The sequence below is a fragment of the Sus scrofa genome, chromosome 11 (genome assembly GCF_000003025.6).
Source record: "Sus scrofa isolate TJ Tabasco breed Duroc chromosome 11, Sscrofa11.1, whole genome shotgun sequence".
Taxonomy (NCBI): domain Eukaryota; kingdom Metazoa; phylum Chordata; class Mammalia; order Artiodactyla; family Suidae; genus Sus; species Sus scrofa.
Genome location: NC_010453.5, coordinates 71696118 through 71716773, shown reverse-complemented (window position 1 = coordinate 71716773; position 20656 = coordinate 71696118). Strand labels below are relative to the sequence as shown.

General features: G+C 36.5%; 2 long non-coding RNA genes across 2 annotated transcripts in view; one reads left to right on the top strand and one right to left on the bottom strand.

Annotated features, from left to right (window-relative positions):
- LOC106505345 overlaps positions 1 to 16693 on the bottom strand; it is a 213692-nt gene extending 196999 nt beyond the window's left edge. The window contains exon 1 of the long non-coding RNA XR_002336750.1: positions 16549 to 16693. This is a non-coding gene — a long non-coding RNA (uncharacterized LOC106505345). The remainder of the gene's footprint in view (positions 1 to 16548) is intronic.
- Positions 16838 to 20656, top strand: part of LOC102167506 — a 167478-nt gene continuing 163659 nt past the window's right edge. The window contains exon 1 of the long non-coding RNA XR_001299668.2: positions 16838 to 17022. This is a non-coding gene — a long non-coding RNA (uncharacterized LOC102167506). The remainder of the gene's footprint in view (positions 17023 to 20656) is intronic.

Below are 20656 nucleotides of genomic sequence, written 5' to 3'. Positions count from 1 at the left end.
TGTAAATTCTAAGTATGGATTTCTGCTGACAAGATTTCTCCCAGTGTCTGAGACAGAACTCTCTCCCTATCTGGAAACTGCTACTAGAAATCCAAACTGGAATCTTGGACCAGGAAAGGAGCTATTCATCTTGCATCAGCATACAAGGAGAGTATTTTTCTAAAGCCAGTTCACAACCTAGCTACTCTGGCACCTAAAAGGCAGCGCCTCAGTGTTGGGAACTTTGATATTATAAGTACTCACGTCAATCACATGAAGTTTCCCAAAGTATTATTCTTATCTACCTACCGATTGCTTCTCAAACTAGCTTAATCTTTTCTGGGGCACAATCTTGCCTCTGTGTATCTGCTCTACTTGAAATTCCAGACAGTCCTAAGGGTTGCAGTTGGGGACTGGAACCAGAAACTTGCTCTGTTTATGCTGATACCGAAGGTGAAATGCAATCTGGTCTATTTCCAGCTTCTAAGGCAGAGATCAAGCTCAGAGATGTGTAATGGAAATAGGGATTTACCCCAAAATTTTAGGTCTTTTCATCCTTCCTATTATATCTTTTTTTTTTTTTTCTTTTTTTGCCATTTCTTGGGCCACTCCTACGGCATATGGAGGTTCCCAGGCTAGGGGTCTAATCGGAACTGCAGCTGCCAGCCTGACAGAGCCACAGCAACGCGGGATCCGAGCCGCGCCTGCAACCTACACCACAGCCCATGGCAACGCCGGATCGTTAACCCACTGAGCAAGGCCAGGAATCAAACCCGCCACCCCATGGTTCCTAGTCGGATTTGTTAACCACTGCGCCACAACGGGAACTCCCCTGTTATATCTTTACCATGGGGCTTTAATATCTTTTTTGAAGTGAATCTGTAGAGAACTGGACATAATCCGTACCTGTATGTTAGTACAGGGTACACGTTCTAAAGACAAAATCATGTTTCAATCATACATCATACTATCCTTAGTGCGGGTGCTTTGGAGAACACACATTTTAGTACAGATAGGAACCTGTTCCTCTAAAGATTCAGATGGTGAATATTTGGGGCTTTGTGGGTTAGTGACATGGTTCTGCTGCAATGACTCAATTCTGATGATGTAGCTCCAAAAGAATCATAGACAATAAGTAAATGAATGATCGGGGCTGGGTTCCAATAATACCGTATTTACAAAGTGGACAAAGGATGAGATTTGGTTCAAGATCCATCATGCGTCAACCTTTGTTTCAGTATGGGCTTTATCCCCACATCCTTACCTGCTAGTATAAGGAAGCGAATCGGGAATCCACATGTGTCTGTCAACTTCCAAACAGTCCAGCACCCTCCCCAGGTTTACGACCTGAGTTTGACTTATCATTGAACAAACTAACCTCTGAGCCTTCTCTCATCCCAAAGACTTATTTAAAAAGGGAGATTTTGATATCTAAGTGGTAAGGCTTTGGGCAATTGATTCTGTTTTGATCTTTATTCTTGACTCTGTTTGTTTATTTGAGTTCTGCCTCAAATACTTCTACCAGGAGAAACACAGTCCTGCAGAAAGCTCTGGTGGCCTTGGCATGCTTGTTACCTTGAAGATGTGCGAGTGCTGCATGTGCGGAGACTGGGCGCCACCACATAGTTTCAATGTGCCTGCACTGGGTGCCATCTAGGGCTTAGGATATTACTTTTCCTCCAATGCTAAAATGGCACTGTTACTGCTTTTTAAAAATATACTCAAAATCTGGGAATTAAATCCAAATGATCCTGGCCTGCAAACCTGCAAAGTTGCAGTTCCCAAACACCGCCTCCGGGATCCTGGCACCCTGCAGTAAACTCAAAGGGGTGCCGAGGAATTTTCAAAGCAAAAACAGTGATACCTAATACCTATTTATTTATCTATCCATATATAACTCTGTATTCCTGACATGTTCTTTTGAACCCTTTCACACCAGTCTTTATTAAACTCAGTAAAATTTTCTTTGTCTAAATGGGTTTTCCATTATATGCTCTTTTTTTCTAATTCTAGAATTTCTATTATTCAGGCATTAACTATTCTAATGCTATCCACGGTATGTCTTAATTTCTTTCCTTTCATCATTTCCATCTCCATCTTTTTGCTCTGAAATAAAGCATTGGGATATTCCTCTAAATAATTTAAATTATTTTGATATAGTCTAATTGTTATTATATTTGTTTTAACAAGAATCTTTAACTTTGGGAATTTAAGAACAGCCTTCCCCAGAGCAAAGCCTTCAGATTCCTTCCAGGGACAGAACTTTGGTGTGAAGGCAGAATTCCTTGCCAAGGTAGGGAGTAATTCTTTGGGAGTAATAGTAAGGAATTATGTGATTTCACACTATACAATTTATCCTACTCACAACTGCTAGGCTGGTCTTCAGAAACCACCATTAATTCCACCATTACCCTGTGTCATAGGTAGTGTGCAACTCATTGTGAAAATGTTCGATTAACTCTTATCCACCTTCCTGACCAAGACTCTCTCTCTCTCTCTCTTTTTTTTTTTATCTTTTGTCTTTTTAAGGGCCACATCCGCAGCATATGGAGGTTCCCACGCTAGGGGTCAATCGGAACTGTAGCTGCTGACTACACCACAGCCACAGCAACACCACATCTGAGCCATGTCTGGGACCTCCACCACAGTTCACAGCAATGCCAGATCCTTAACCCACTGAGCAAGGCCAGGGATGGAACCCGCGTCCTCATGGATACTAGTCGGGTTCATTAACCACTGAGCCATGGTGGGAACTCCCTGACAGTGGATTCTTTTAACACCACCTCATTAAACTTCATGCTGTCTTTCAAATCAATTTCCAATTATCTTTAGAAAACCAAATAGTATTCTCTCAACAAAAAAGGCCCTCAAACAAATATGAGTAAAAACCAAATTAAAATGTATCCTTCTTCATACAGAATCTATTCCACAGAAAACAACAAACTTGCAACCGTGGTTTTCAACTTATAAATCATTATGCTACCAATCTATTGAGATATAAACTCATCAGCAAGAGAAAAGAGAAGGGTACATTCGAATTTTGTTCTGAATTATAGAAATACGGTATGTTATAGAAGTAAGAATTCATGCTAATAGTCTAGGATCTGCCTAATATATAAATCTTTTCACTCTTGTAGCTAGTAAATTTTAGGAATTTTCACTCACAAAATGGTTCATCTTTGAGAAAGTTTCTCTTCCAAATAGTACTGAGAAAAATGGGATGTTATCAATTCCCAGAAGAATAAACTAGCTCAACTCCTGGCTGGTTTTGTTTCAAGACGAAAGCATGTAGAGGGGAAAGAATTCTGCTAAACTTTTCAGTTTCATATCAACCTAACTGCTGTCTTGAATGCCTTTACTGTGTAACATAGTATAGATCCACTTCAGTATTCAAGAAGCATAAATCCTCCATCTGGATTATATTGTAGGTGTGAAAGTTTGTAGTTGAAAGACATGTACTTGGCAAAAGCTTAAAATTACAGGAAGCTTTTTGAGTAAGTGAAAGGTGAGAAATTACTACAGTCAGAAGATCTGAATATCTGATTTCTTCATTTTGAATTTTACAGTTTTCTTTACAGCACTTGGAAACTTAAATGAGTCTAAAATCGCTATCATTTTATATTTATTTTTCAAAAAAAAAATCTTCAGAAACATTTTGCTCAGTGATGTAGAAGACTATCTCTTTATAAGCATGCAATAAAATATACAAAAAAGTGTGTAATTTATAACCTGTAGCATACTGAAGGTCAAAACTAAAAGGGAGAAAAAGAAAAAGAAAAAAAAAAAAAGGAAAGCATAAGAAAAAGCAACCTCTAACAGGAATGCATGTCTCAAAAGCTACTTTCTTTAAATTTTAAAACTTCCAAGCAGGATAGCTAGGGCAATATTCTTAAAGCCACAGCTGAAGTGTCCTCCTGAAGGTAAGCTTCTTTGAGGTCCCTGTACTTCTCCATCACCACGTATAATTACAGTGGTGTCTTGTGATGAGAACGTCACAGACCTACTCTCAGCAACTTTCAAATATATGACACAGTATTATCATTCTTAGTTGTAGTGCTGTCCACGACATCCCCGGGATTTATTTATCTTATCACTGGAAGTTTGGTTTCCTTTTTTACACCCATAGTTGCTTCAAAGCTGTTCAACTTTAAACACAAAATCTGAGTATGTCAATTATTTTTTAAATTTCTGCAGTGGATCTCCAATGACAGATTGATGACAAATAACTAGAAGACCTAATGTGGGTGACATCTGTACACGTGTAAGTAATATAAACAAAACCTGACTGCATATGACAATAAAAACTGCGTCTGACTTGCACACATAACACAAAACATGGTATAAACCCCAAATACTTCAAAAAGTTTATAATCAGAGAAAAATTGAGGTGGCGTGTGCTGCGGAAGCTGTCTCATAAGAAGGGGCCATAGGTGCACGGCCACCGTAGACCCAGGAACCTGCTGGGAGGGGCTCTCCAGAACCAGAAAAAAGAGCTCTCTCTACTCCAGGGTCCCTCCATGCCTCCACCAAGGTCACCTACCTCCAGGCAAATTGCCAAGAGAGGAATGTTGTAGGACCACAGCAGGGCACTAGGTGTGGATCTGGAGTGAAGAGGCAGTAGTTTACAACTGGCACAACAAGCAACGAGCCTGACCTAGCCACCATAGGAACAAAACTACACCCAAGGAGGAATCCCTTCCTCTTGACTCTCACATGGAACATTTCTGAACAAATGTTTTATAGATTTGGAAACCAATGGAAAATATTTCTGAGGAAATTATGAGGGACATTTAAAACTATTTAGAAGGGCAGATCATGGAAATATCACACATTGCAAATTTAGAAGCAGTTAAAACAGTCCTTGAAAACAGATTAATGACTTAGTTTTGAAAAGAAGAAAGCCTCCAAATTAATGAGTTATACCACAAAATTATAAAGTTAGCAAAGGATTGTAGAATCCAAAGAAAGTAGAAATGATAGAAAATTACAAAGTCAGGAATGGATGAAAATTTAAAAGTGAAATGGATAATGAAACAGAAAACAATGTAAGGTTCAAGAAAGTCAAATGCTGGTTCTTTAACATACAAGCCTTTGGCAAGCTATTAAAAAATATAATTTTAAAGAGAGACAGAAATTAAGTTAGGAGTGAGCCTGGAAGAGGAGGAGGAGAAAAAGTGGAAGAAAAGGAGAAGGAAAAGAAAGGGACAAAGAAGACAAAAAAAGGAGATGGAGGAGGAAGGGAAATATATAAAGAGAAAAACAGTACTTTGGTAGGATTTATCCTTTTGAACATCAATATTTACTAGAAAGTAATGCACTTTGGATAATTTGGAAATGGCTCCAAATAACTGAATGGCATGGAGTAAATGAGTCCCGAGGCTGATAAAATATATGTAGAAACTTGATTTATGACAGAACACCATTTGCAAATTAATGAGAAAAGTGAGAGATTATTTAATAAATATTGATGGGGCAATTATTTATGGAAAAAGATCCAATTCATTTCTGACATAATAAAATATGAAATCCAAGTGGGTTAAATATATGAATATGAAAAGCATAATAATTACGGTTTTGGGGTAGGGAATGATGTTTTAATGCATTTTGAAAAACGCATTAAAACTAATTTTTAAATAAAAATGGGACCATAAAAAGATGTAAAAGACAAAGATTAGAAAATGTTGTCAACCCAAGTAACAGCTAAATAAATAAAATTAAATACACACACACACACACATATATATATATAAAAATACCTCCAATGAATCAATAACATTAATTTGAAGGAAGTCCTGGGGGATGACTTCTAAAATCGCAAAATTAAGAGTTCTATAGAACCCCCCCACCAGTGAAATAACTATAACTGATAACTATTATTTTAAAAAATAATTAAAATTTCTGGAAATTGTCTTGAGGTCATATAACAAATTTAAAACATTTACTCCAGAAAAATTATAAAAGGCTGATAAGAATAGTGAGAGTCCCTGGCACTTCAGCCAGGATCCACGCCCTCACCGCTCTACTAGCTGAGCATGACGCCTCGTTTCCATTCTGAGCAGTTTGGCCCAAAAATATATTTCTTGCTCTCACTCCAGCTTCCAGCCAAAATTTGCGGGGTCTCCCCAGGAGGGGTAGATTTCCCAGCACTTCTCATCCCCCTGAACACCATGTGGCAAAATTATATTCCAGGTGTGTGTGACCAACAGCTCAGCCTCCCTCCACCTCCCTGCCCCGAGGGGAGGCAGTCCGGGAACACAGAGTCCAGGCTCCGTCATCCCAGCTCCATGCAGGGATGGGCTCCACTTCCCGACAAGAATGCTAGGAATACCAGAGGCCCCGGACCCCACGCATAAAAAGAAATAAAATCAAATACACCTCAATCTCAGTTTCATACCATGCAGAAAATAACTTGAAATGGATCAGAAACTTAAACATAACTGCTACAACCATTTTGAAAAAAATACAAGAACATCATTGAGACCTTGAGGAAGATAAAGAGTTGTTACACAAAACACCAAAAAAAACAAAGACAAATCAATCAACTGGACGCCATCAAAGTTTTAAAATTTCTGCTCTTCAATAGACAATACTGATAGAATGAAAAAGCTAGCCACAGACTGGAGAAAAAAATCGTAATTCACATATTTTTACAAAGGACTGGTATCCACAATATACTAAAATAAAACTCTATTTCAGCAACAAAAGGCAAACAACTCAAATTTAATCAAGATTTTAAAGAACATTATATAAAAGATATAAATAATCAATGAGCACATGAAAAACGCTGATTTATCATTAGTCATCACTTAAAGCAAGTTAAAACCACCATGGGATAACTTTCCAAATCCATTAGATTGCCCAAAATTGTAAATACTGATAACATCAAATTTTGGTGAGTATATCTGGCATCTAGAACTCCCACATATGCCTGTAAGAATATAAAAACTGTACAAGTCATTTAGAAAACTTATTTACTAACTTATGTTTCTTACATTAAAAAAAAAAAAACCTTGGTTCTCACAAAGTTGAGCATCCACTCACCAAACAACTCAGTAATTCCACCTTCAGGTATTTTCCCCCCAGAAAATGAAAACATATTACCACATAAAGACTAGTACTCAAAGGAGTTCCCGTCGTGGCTCAGTGGTTAATGCACCCAAATAGCATCCAGGAGGAGTCGGGTTCAATCCTTGACCTCGATCAGTGGGTTAAGGATCCAGCATTTCTGTGGCTGTGGTGTAGGCTAGTAGCTACAGCTCAGATTCAACCCCTAGCCTGGGAACCTCCATATGTTGCAGGTGTGGCCCTAAAAAGACCAAAAAAAGAAAAACAAAAAACTAGTACACAAATAATGGCAGCATTTCTATTCATAGTAGCCGAACATTGGACACAATGTACATGATCATTAATGTATCTATGGATAAACAACTTGTGGTCGCAGTCCCCATCCATGGCTCAGCAGTAAACGTACCCAACCAGCATCCATGAGGATGCAGATTCGATCCCTGGCCTCACTCAGTGGGTTAAGGATCCAGTGTTGCCGTGAATTGTGGTGTAGATCGCAGGTGCCACTCAATGAGATATGCCTGTATACTCTTAGAAATTGTGGAATGGTAATAAACAATTGGAAAAAATCATAATTCAGCTTCAATAAATGATTTCTAGTAAAGGTGGGGGTTTTTGGCTTTGAAGAAAGACATATTTCCATTCTTAAAGCTGATAGATAATTCAACTGCTAAGAGTATTTGAACACACAAAATTAAAAGCAAACTTTGTAAAAGAAATAATGACAATGCTAAAAAACAAAAAAGTGAACTCACAGTTTAACTGAGCTGTGGGCATCTATGTGATCCTTATGTCTAACGGCATAAAGTTATACCTTCATCTTCTAAATTTAAGATACATTAATTCAGCCAAAGGTAGTGGACTTCCTTTCCAACAAACGAAAATAATGCAATCTGATTTCACTTTCAACTTAACCTGAAGCAACCCAGGTTTACAGGTAAAAGACATCAAATTGGTATGCAAAAAGGTCTTTGAGATGAATTTAATAATATCAAGCTCTGGGAACCACGGGTATTAAACATGAAAAAAAGTTTTTAAAAATCTCATTAAATATTTCTCACTGTGGATCAGAATTTGTTTCTTTTTTATTCTACCTTGAGGTCCTGAAAGAGTGAGCAAGCTAATATATGAATGGCAGGATAATAATAACATTTTTATCTCTCTCATCTCCAAGGAACTCAAATTCTTTATAGGAATGATCTCATTAATCCTCAGAGCATCCCTGCAAGGTAGGTAGGTGAACACTATAATAACCACTTTATAAATGAAAATAGTGGGAAATTTTGCAGTTTCATATAGATGAAAAAGAAAAGACAGAACTTTTAACATGGAGCACAGTAGTTATATATACTGGTCGGCTACTTTCTTAACTTTGAGCTTAGTTGCATTTTGAAGTTATTTAACTCATTAAACAAAATCGTCCAAAGATAAAATACATCTACATGTCACTAAGTGACATAGGCTTCAACTGACACTATAGTCAACAAGAATATTCAGAATGTCACTAGGAGATTTCTCAACAGGCAAAACTGCGAAGACCTAAAAAGGCAAAACTTTACACCATGGACACAACAGGCCATCAAAAATGAATGTTAAGGAGTTCCTGTTCTGGCTCAGTGGAAGCAAGTCCAACTAGGAACCACGAGGTTGAGGGTTTGATCCCTGACCTCGGTCAGTGGGTTAAGGATCCGGCGTTGCCGTGAGCTGTGGTGTGGGTCACAGATGCGGCTTGGATCCCACATTGCTGTGGCCATGGTGTAGGCCGATAGCTGCAGCTCTGATTGAACCCCTAGCCTGGGAACCTCCATATGCCATGGGTGCGGCCCTAAAAAGCAAAACAAAACAACAAAAAAATGAGTGTTAAGTAAAAGAATATTCTAATAAATGGGATATTTTACCTCATGAGAAACCCAGCACCTACTACACACAGAATTTTTCATCTCAAAGTAAATGAGATAAGCATTTATAAGGTATGTCACAATATTAAAATATATCAGATATTTTTAGATATACTTTTTCTTATTGATTAAAATAATAAAGCTCATAATGAAAAATTTAGAAAGCTGAAAAAAATTCCATAAAAGAATTTTTTTTTGTCTCTTTAGGGCCACACCCCTGGCATATGGAAGTTCCCAGGCCAGGGATCCAATCAGAGCTGCAGCTGCCGGCCTACCCCCAGGCACAGCAAGGTGGGATCCAAGCTGCATCTGTGACCTGCACCACAGCTCACAGCAATGCTGGATCCTTAGCCCACGGAGTGAGGCCAGGGACCAGTCCCACGTCCTCATGGTTACTAGTTGGGTTCATTATCGCTGAGCCATGATGGAAACTCCCACATAAAGAAATTTATAATTATAAAAACTGCAAAAATCACTCTTTATAATCCACTAATACAGAATAAACTCCTATAAAATACTGGCATATTAAATATCTGGCCCATACTTACACATGTATTTTAGCACATATAAAGTATATATTTTACAATCATACTGAAGATTCGATTTTCAAAACACACTTAAACGTGTGTAAATATTTTTCAACTCTAAAAATTCTTGATAGCACCAATTCTAACATCTGTATAGTGGTATATCATATGTGTATAAAATGTACGCATTAATATCAAATGTTTCTTTTGGCAGATAATAGGTTCCATCTATCGTTTGTATTACAAGCGATTCCAGGATGAGTCTCTCCAAGCATCAATCCCTTATTTACATTTCACGTTATTTCTGTAGGTTTCCTAAAGTGAACTGCATAGATAAAACACGTGGATTCACCCTACATTCTGGAATCCAAATCTCCTTACTGCTCTTGGAAACTTTTTTTTTTTTTTTTGTCTTTTGTATTTTTACAGCTGCACCCACAGCATATGGAGGTTCCTAGGCTAGGGGTCCGACTGGAGCTGTAGCTGCTGGCCTACGCCACACCCAAAGCAACACCAGATCTGAGCCGTGTCTGTGACCCACACCACAGCTCACAGCAAGGCCGGATCCTTAACTCTCTGAGCAAGGCCAGGGATCGAATCCGCCTCCTCATGGATGCTAGTCAGATTCACTTCCACTGAGCCATGACAGGAACTCCTGTTCTTGGAAATTTGTGTAGTCAACAGCCCCACTACCCATGACGTTGTTTTCACAGGCATTTATTACCGTGGTTTTCCCTTTGAAGATGTTCTGAAATGAGAAAACACAATCTCTCTCTTTTTCGATTTTAATTAGTTGTCAATGAGGTCGAACTTTGAACCATGCCTTATTTTTATTAAACATTTGTGATTCCACATTTCTCCATTATCTGTTTATTTCTTTTCCTTATTCATCTACTAGGGTGTGTTTTTTAATACATTTTTAAAAGAGTTGTTGCCTTATTAAAATAACACATACTGTGTTAAAATATCAGGCTATACAAAGGGAGACAAAGAAGAAAACAGTAAGATTCTGCCGGCTAGACATCGCCTGCGTGAAGGTCTGGCATCCACACATGCACAAATAAGTAACACACGTGGGTAGGGACACATACTGATGATGAATGAGGACGTGAAGAGCCAGAGAAAGAAACAATTTCATAATTACAAGATTACATTAAACAAGCTTGAAAATATATTACATCCCATTTTCATTTAATTTAAGAAAAGAAATAAAAACAAGTGATACTGAAGGGACTCTGGAATTTCATATAAATGTTTCTTTACTGCAGGACTTATTCTTTAAAAATCTCTGCAAGATTGAAAGAAGAGATTCTGATATCTATATTGAGTTTGAAGTCACTGCGGTTTTATTTAAACCACATGATTATATTTTAAATACTATAGGATTGAGTCCATGCTATATAAATGAGATTTTGAGCAGTCATATGTCTTTCCTTCTGCCTCTCTATTCCCGCTGGCCTAGTTTTATTGGTTGGATTATTTTTTCCTTGTCATGTTTTATTGCATTTACATTCTGTTCAAGTTATAATTTTTTTTTATTATTTAGATGGGACTCATTCTCAACATCAGTCATTTTACCACTTCTCCTCTTCTCATACTTCTTTATTTTGATTCCTTTATGGATTGGCTGCATTTCATTATGTGGCTGCTTATTTAATTGCTAAATAAATAATCCTGTGTTTATACTTGACACTCAAATAACAGCTTGCCTGTGTGTAAGATTGTTCATATACATCAGAGTTACTTGAAATTAGACTTAAATTAGATTTTTTTGTTTAATGTTCTATGTTGCGTGTCCCTGAGGATTTCTGGATTGTGAGACTATCTGTATTCTGACTTTATTCAAAGACTTAGTATAAAATTGGTGGTTTACAGAGTCCCCTAGAATTTTTTAGATAAACCTCCCCCATCAACTGGTCTTGAACGTTGCTATAGAGAATTCTGAGTGACTGGGTATCTTCTATTCAATGACTTTTCCTACCTAAATACTTATAGACTTTTTTTTTTTCTTTCAGCCATGTAACATACTTTCTTCTTTGGCATATATTCTGGAATTGGTTATTGTCAGTTTTTTCTGGGATCTGGAGGATTGTGTCAAACTGCAGTTTCAGATCCTCCTACACTTCAGTTATTTTTTTCTGTTTTATCTTTGTATGTTTCTTTTCACTTATTCTGTCACATTTGTAAGGAGCATATACTGTTGACCAGCTGGCTCTCTAACATCTGTCTTCTTTATTATCCCATATCATATACCTGTTATTCTCCAATCTCCTTTCCACCAGCCTGTCCACCATGTACCTAACTGCTTTAGTTCCTATTTATTCTGGTTTATTGTTGCTTCTTATATTTTTTGTCTATTTTTTTTTTCATTCCTTTCCTGAGATCTGCCAGTTTACCCATTAACTCATTCTGTTTTCTTAAGTTCCATACTTAAGCCCTTGTATTTATTATAATTTGATTTTCTTTCTCTCTTCTTTCTCAAAGATGAGCTGCTGGAAAGTTCTCTGACAGAATGGAGAACAACTGTTGGGAATCTTACGTTTTTTGAAAATTTATTTTCACATGTAGATCATTCAGGAAATGTCTGCTAATATTTCCCTCCTCCTCTCACATTTTCCCCACTATTTATATATAGGGTCCATATTATTTCTTCTTTCACATTTTTACTGCTTTGGTAAGATCATAAGGGGTCAAAAACTAAATAAACTTTATTATTTTGAGACAGAAATTGTTTAGTGTTTTCTTTGGTCGAATGTTATCTGGGTCTTATTTTCTCATTGTACTACATTTTATATTTTATTTAATTGGAATCATTTCTAAGTGAAAAGTGATTTTTAAATTGTCAAATAACTCTGTAAGAATGTTAAATATTTCATAAATTTTCCAAAATGGTTGAGAAATTCAACATGTAAAAAAAAAAATTTCTATTCTAGTCTTTCTGAAAATGATTTTAGAATCTATTTCCTTTCAACCTTTGTTTCCTGTAGCATCGACTAAAATTTATCTAAATTTTAATTGAAAAATCCTGTTGTTATTTTATTACAAGTACTGTAAACCAAAAAAGAACTACTGATATGCAAAGATCCTTACTGCATCTAAACAATGTGTGATATATGACTCTATAAATTCAACAATGAAAATACAATACATCAGTATAAATGAACTAACTCTTATGGAAGGACTCTACTAATGACATTGGAGTGCTTTTTTTTGATTAGTCATTTTGGATTTATCATCAAAACAAAATGCCAGAAAAGATAAGCTCTTTGCATTATAAACCCCTTAGCTACAACGTTAGAGCATCATTAAAAATAAAAACGTTTAGCATAAAGACAATGGTAACTATCATATATTTTTACAACAAAAATACTATTGTTAAGTAAAATTAGCTTGGATAAATTATTTTCATTTTTAAAGGTTTTTGTTGCAATGGACATATCTTAAGATTTTTTTTTTTTTTACCTAAAATCTGCTTTAATTTGTCTGTCTCACTGAATTTCTCTTTAGAAATCTGAAATTAACTTTCTTGAGCTTATTTTCAATACAATTTTCTTTAAACTATAAAATAGCCTCAGAATTTTAATTTGTAAATAAAACAATACAAAAATCATGACTAAATTTAAGTGCTTTAAAAAAAATTCTACGTATCAGGAGGGAAGGCAACCATTATAACAGTTAACTCAGCATTATTTGGGGGCATCCAAGAGCTAAGTTTCAGAAGAAAATGGTGATGTGTCCTACCCTGGGGACTTTGGTGCTCCACAATACAGTGAAAGAATATGCCTTTGTGTTAATTATGGCTTTGACATTGTTCCAGATGCACAGAATGCATGATGTGTAAGCCAGATGCCCCAAGTGTGTGGGCGCCTCCACCTGGACACTGCTGCTCAAGGAAATGAGAACCCCACGGCCGCAGGTGGGCCGTGGCAGACAGCCAAGATCTATCTCTGGAAACTTGTGCTGCCCTCTGAGGAGAGGTACAAGATCGCGCTACAGAAACATTTATGATTTCATTAAAGAATGAATCACCAAGAGTCAATGGGGGCCTGCTAATTGGCATTTAGAGATATAAATCTATTTGAACGGTAAATGAAGGTTTCTCTCTATCCGTCTTTCCTGACCATTTCCGAAAGTTATACATCCTAACAAAACTTCCTTATTATACTTTCCACTTTTAAAGCTGCCTAAGGGTTTATCAGCTTCAGAAGGACATATATTTCCTACTAAGGAATTTCTGAGAACTTTTAAAGAAATGTATACATCCCTTCCAATCTTTAATTTTATATATCTTCTACTCAAAGTCATCTAATGGCTCAGTAAGTTTTAATGGTTACCTCATCCTTCAAGAATTCTGGAATTCTAACATTTTTCAGTTTGCTCTCTAATATGTTGATTACAGTAATACATATTCCTCTAAATATATTTTCCTAGTCTTTATGTAAGGGAAAAATAAGCATTTTGGCATTAAGTTTATTATTTATGGTAATTATTTCTATAGCTATTTCCCAAATAGCTATAACCACTTAATAAATATTTACGCATAGAATTTTGAAATTAACTTCATAAATACAGTGCAAGTTTGTGCAGAATGAATATTTATCTGCCAGCCTCTATAAATTCTCTGTTTAGAGAAAACTCAGGAAAATATATTGCTTCAACTAATCTTCCCATGTCACTTACACAATTCTATAGCTTAAAACATACAACCATTTCTTGGCTAGTTAAGATTCTATAAATTCTGGTGACTTTTTTCATTCTAGCAGAAAATATGACGAGTAAACTATAAGACCTGCAATGAAATTTCTTCTTGAAAAACAAACCTATTCTAGTAGACTATTTCATGTAAGATAAATACTAGAAAAATTTCCCATTTTCTCTTTATTAACAAATCTATTTGTATTGGAATTAATAAAATCTAGAGAGATCTTACTGATACATTTATGATGTAGTATTACTGTTGTGTTTATTTAATTGTATTCAGCAAACATTAAGGGAGCCAAAATGTAGAGTTCCCGTTGTGGCTCAATGGTCATAGCTAGGATTGAAGGGTAGGTGGGTTCAATCCCTGGCCCCGCTCAGTGGGTTAAGGATCCACTGTTTCCATGAGCTGCCGTGTAGGTCGCAGATGTGGCTTGAATCTGGCATTGCTATGACTGTGGCATAGGCTGGCAGCTATAGTTCCAATTCGACCCCTAAACTAGGAGTTTCCATGTGCTGTGGGTGCAGCCCTAAAAAAAAAAAAAGGAAAGAAAAGAAAGCCAAAATTTTACACTATCAATGCCTCTAATTATTCTAAGTCTTAGAGTGCATAATGAAAGCTTTCATTCTATAAAATTAATACAAGTCACCTTTCTTATATTTAGCTTGTGAAGAACTTTGTTTCCTGTTACTAAAATTATAACCTCTAAAAAATTAAAATTATACATTTGCACACCACCATAAATGTATATGCTTGGAAAAATTCACCAAAAAAGTTTTAAGCCAAAATAAAGATAGATAAAATTTAAGGAAAAGAGAGATTTTCACATGAAAAATACATTGGGAAATAAACTTTCAGTTCACTATCACTGCTAAAATATAAACATTAGCACAGTAATGATGTTACAGAATGAACTTCAGCTAGACTCTATATTTCTCATTAATAATTTATTTGCTTTATAAAATTTGATTTTAAAATGTACATTTTAAGCTGTTAGGTTACAATTCATTATTCTTAATATCTGTCTGAGAGGTCTGACTCCACTATATTGGCATCAGTGAAATTTCTTTTTATCATTTCTCTCTCATTATCCTTCTGAAACTTTAAATCATAGAATATATAAAACCTAGTGTCTAGAATTCTTTTTTTTCTTACCATGCTGTACATTATATTTCCAGGATTTATTTATCTTATAAGTGTAATTTTGTGTGTTTTGACTACTTTCACCCATTCTGCCCATTTCATTATTTTTACTTATTCTGGGAATTGAATACACTGATTATAAGAAAATTAACAGCTAAGCCAGGCACAGGATATCAGAGAATTAGAAAATTATTAAATTGTATAATTACAATACAATCAACACAAAAATTCATATAACTCAAAAGTCATTTTGGAATTCTGAAGTCTTACAAAGGCATTAGTAAGAACATCAATTATAGCTCTATAATTACCAATGTTACAATGCATTGGACTAAATTTATACTGGTTATCCTATTTTGAACAATTTTTAAGATATATATTTTTATATCTATACATTGGCGGTTTTAATTTTGCAAAGATTAGAGTTCAGGAAAAAAAAAAAAAATCCCGTTTGCTCTGTTCCAATCACTATGTGTCTGCTCATCAAAAAATCTTCCTTATAACTGCATCTTTCCATAAATTCGCTATGCTACTTTTTGAGAAAAGGAGGGGTTTTTTGGTTTGTTTGTTTTGTTTTATTTTGTCCCAGCAGATGGGCCAAAGCAGAACGCCCCCTCTTGCCTTCATGGCTGGGAACCTCAAAGTACTTATTTGGAGGCTGAGGTAACTTAAAAGAAGAGGCCCATCCCAGGACCTGCTCCCTTATCTTATTCACCGGGATGAAAAGAAACAGCCAAGAAAAGATTAATATGTTCTCCAGTGAAGGGTTGATATAATGTGTGCCTTTACTTGGGATGGCCCAGTTTCCATGAACTGTGTCCACTATATGGGCAATAAAAAATTATAGTGACTTTGACCACATTATATAATAATCCATGCTGATATTCCTTAATTAAATATTTTTCTTAGTTTATAGAAAATCTGTCCTGGTATATCAAAGTTCAATTTATACGTTTCAAAACACGATTGTTGCAACTTGTTGAACCGTATTCCCATATATTTAGAGGTTCTGCTTTGGAAATTTGTGACCAAACTGAGATGCTGTTGCTTCATTCAAGCCATAAACGATTTTAGAAACCTGAGTTCTATAAAAAGTGGACGGCTTTCTATAAACTTGAAGGCAACAAAGGTAAGTTCTATGGCTATTTCTATGTTTATGCTTCTGAGATCCTTTTCTAAAATTTCTTTTCAACACGATGGCTGAAGTGAACTTTTTTCCTTTGAATCGGTCACTGACCTTTCCACGTCGGCCGGACAACGGTCCTCCTGCCCAGAGTGCTTGGAGCCCGAAGAAGGCCCCAGAGGTCCGCTGGGGAGCAAAGGGAAGCATCCTTCTCCAGTCAGAGAACGCAGAGATGCGAGATGAGGCCCTCGGATCTCCCGTCAGGCCACGGGGCAGGCTCTTTATCCGGGTATCTGAGCAGGGAGGCGGGGGCGGGGTTCTCGCTGGCAGGCGCAGGCGCAGGCGCAGGAGAGTTGCTCACGCCCCATCCCTGAGGCGGGAGCAGCATCTCTGCACAGCGCCCACCGCCACCATGTTGGACTGAGCATCTTGCGCAGCTTCTGGAAAGACGGACTGACTCGCGGAGCTGAAGTGCTCTCGTAGCCGTTTCCCATCAGGAACTCTGGCCTGAGGCACCAGGTGCGAGGCCTCTGCGTGCGGCCTTCTGTGAGCTTGTGAAACAGACCAAGCACAAAGGAAAAGAAACAGGTAAGATTTTATTTTATGACCCAGATTTTTATCTCCCAAAAATTGCTCATGAGCTTTGCTGGGGACAAATTCTTCATTATTAGAACCTCGAAGTGTTTTAAATTTTGCAAATACTTCATGTCTAAAGGAGGTTGTATTTTAGGTTTTGAAGTGTTTGAATTTTTTTCTGTACTCATGTCAGCTCTAGACAGTTCAAGTAAGGACATTTTTAGTTATCAGTGATACTGATTATATGAGGGCTTAAATAATGTACAAAATTAGCTTTTGCCAGAAGAATTTTATGTGTATATAATTTGTAAGTGTGGCTAATTTTTAAATCCTGTACCTCATTGACTTATGTGTGTACATGATGTTTCTTGACCATCTGTTTGTGCTTTACATGGTGCTATATTCTGGTATAAATAACGATATCTGTAAGAGCCTGACCTTGAGAGTTTCGTCCGATCTGCTAAGAAATTCAGAAAGAAATACATAAATGAAATGGAATAGGCAAAAAAAAAAAAGGAGAGAGAGAGAGAGAATCTGACTTGTCATAGTGGACCTGTAGATGGCTTCAATAAGAAAGTATGCTTTGATGTAGATTAGACTGAGTGGGAGTTTGATATGTAGAGATGATGCAGAGGAAGCCCTAGTAGAGAAAAAGCAAGGGTAAAGAGGCAGAAATATGATGACCTTGACCTTTATATGGTATAAGAGGTACAGATTGCCTGGCTTGCAAAAAGATAGTTGGTCAAACATTATAGTAGGAGGAGTCATGTTGTTTTATGTCAGATGTCACACTGAAGAGTTTACACTGGATTATATAGGGGATATGGTAACACTTAAGCAAGAAGAGAAATTACCAAATTTTTGTGCTGGGAAAATCAGTCTGGATATGACAGCAAGATGGCTGAGGAGGAGTAAAAAGCACTAAAAATGAGTTACATGGATAATTACAAGGATCTAGCTGGAGAGAGAATGGCTTGGAATGGAATGTACTAATGAGATTAGAAGGCTTCTAAAGGATCTGGGGAGACGTTTTTGGAAATAGTAGCTATTCATAAGAAGGTTTGTTGTTCTCACTTTTTAAATAAACTGGAAGTTAAATTTAATTCTTGATCCAGCTAACCCAGAGATGCGTTTTGGCAAATGTTTTATGAGTATTAAAATACCTTTCCAAATTTCTTCTGTAAGCATCCTCAATATTATAAAGGGCTGAATAAAGGATAAAGAGAAAGGCAGAGAACTGCAGGTGGTGAGACAATTTTCCATTGCAACTTTTTCTCATACTTTTATATGAGTATTAGTTCTTATTGACTTAAGATCTTTAATATCCATACATAGTAGATATCTTTTGATGCCATGCCAAACTGTAAACATCTACAATTCTGTTTGTCTAAAGTTTTATTCACAAAGGGTACTGAATCAGATAGTGGCCCCGCAATTAGCCTGGAAGCTTAGAAATAATTGCCATTCAAAGTGACCTGTGACTGAGTCACCTGCCCTATGTGTCATCAAATAAAAGAGGGTAAAATTTGCCCGTCTTCTACTTCTGATAGTGAAACAAAAGAAGCACTAAATTGGTTTGGTCATCAGCTGTAGGCCTGCTGGAGGTGGTGGGGAGCTGCTTGTAGTGGAAATTTTCTTTGTTGAGCAGCTAATAGATGGTGATACCATTACTTCCCATTGAGATTAAATGGAGGATAATTGTTCTGGGGGCAAACCAGTCCATTCTAGATGCTTATTTTGAGATTTTTGAGAGCACAGAAGACATGTATTTAAGTTATTTTGTAGGTACTTGTGTAGATAGTGGGGCAGATCTTACAGATGTGTATTTTAAGATGGTTTTGTATTTGTGTCTATGACTAATCTCCATAGATGCAGTTGACCCTGTGAGAGTAGGTGGCCAGGAAGAATATGCAGAATCGAGGAACAAGGATATCAGGGGTGAAGCCACGCACAAAAAAAGACGCACTCAAAAAGTAGTTCATATAAAAGACAGTTAAAGGGACAGAGAGAAAAATAGTCAGAGATGTAGGAGTAGAAGAAAAAAGGGAAATGCCTTAAAAAGGAGAAAAGAAATAATTTTAGTAAATGCTTGCTAACTTGAGTAATATTAAAAATCAAAGATTATTCGACATTGCTCTTCTGAGGCAAATGTTGATGATTCTGTGGATAAAAAGTAGACTTCTATATTCTTTGATCTCACAATATGCACACATTCATTTAATGAGATTTATATGCAGAATTCTTGAATGGTAATAAATTGAAGGCTGTATGAACCTATAATACTCTTAATTAATGAAATAACATTTTTACCAGTTGATAGCTAACAGCCTGTTTAGGACGAAAAGGTGTGTGTCTAAAATGGGTTTGTTAACTTCACCAGTAATCAAATCTGAAAGATTGTTATGGTAATAATTTTTTTTGTAAATCAAAAAATAAATGGAATAAGCAGGAAAACTGGAACCAAGATGAGGATCTCTGTGGCATTTGATTAACTGCCAGGAAATGACTGATTTTCTAGTAATCAAAATGAAAAAGGCAATCAGGTAGGTTTATAATATATACCACCAGAGGTTCTGTGATATGTGTTATTCATAATTTAACCTTCTTGTGGGTAATTAACATTATGAATACTCAGCATATATTAATGGTTTACAAGTAAGAATTTACAAACATGCCACAGGTTCAAAGGATCTCAGAACAGCTCAAGGGACTGCATAAAACTTGGCCGTCTTTTAAAATATCACACCTGTTATAATTAGATGCTGTCAAAAGCGGTGATTAAAACAGAGTGGTCAAATCTGTTATGTGCGAGTTTGGAGGACATCACCATTATAGGAAGTTAAGAAAAAATTGTCCTTGAACTCCTCCAAGTTTCTCTTCCAGGCAGAAAGAAAGAAAAATAAATACATGCTTCAAACAAATAAAAATACAGCACAAGGCACTCCGCAAGCCTACAGAAGGTAAAAGGCCCTTCAGAGAATGACTAGCGCCCACAAGGAGATATGGGAGGTCCACTTCAGGCAACTGTCTTCTTATAAGGGTCTGATGCCCTAAAATTTATGATCAGAGCCCTTTTACAACGTGTGGATTTAAACTCTTTCAATGAGAAAAGTACTTGTTCACATTAAAAGTCCATGTTCCATCCAGGTTCTCTGGTGGCTCAGCAGGTTAAGGATCCACCATTGTCACTGCTGTGGCTCGGGTCACTGCTGTGGTGGTGCAAACTTCCTCATGCCACGTGAACCCCCACCCCCCAAAAAAGTCCAAGTTCCAGTAACTTGAGATATCTTCTGCATGCATACCTTGAATATGGACATATAATTTAGTTATTTCTTAAGAGATAGTTCTTCACTTGTGTCTTAACTAAAAAATGGATTTTTGTAGTATTTTAATACCATTTGAGTTATTTTAAAAAAATCATATGATTTTTTACTTTTTTTTTTGTTAATGTGGTGTATGATGCTGATTGATTGAACCATCCTTGTGAACCTGGGATGAACCCAACCTGGTCATGGTGTATCATTTTTTTGGTATGTTGTTGGATTCGGTTGGCTAAGATTTTGTTAAGAATTTTTGCATCTGTATTCATCAATGATATTGGCCGATAGTTTTCTTTTTTGGTGGTATCTCTGTCTGGTTTTGGAAT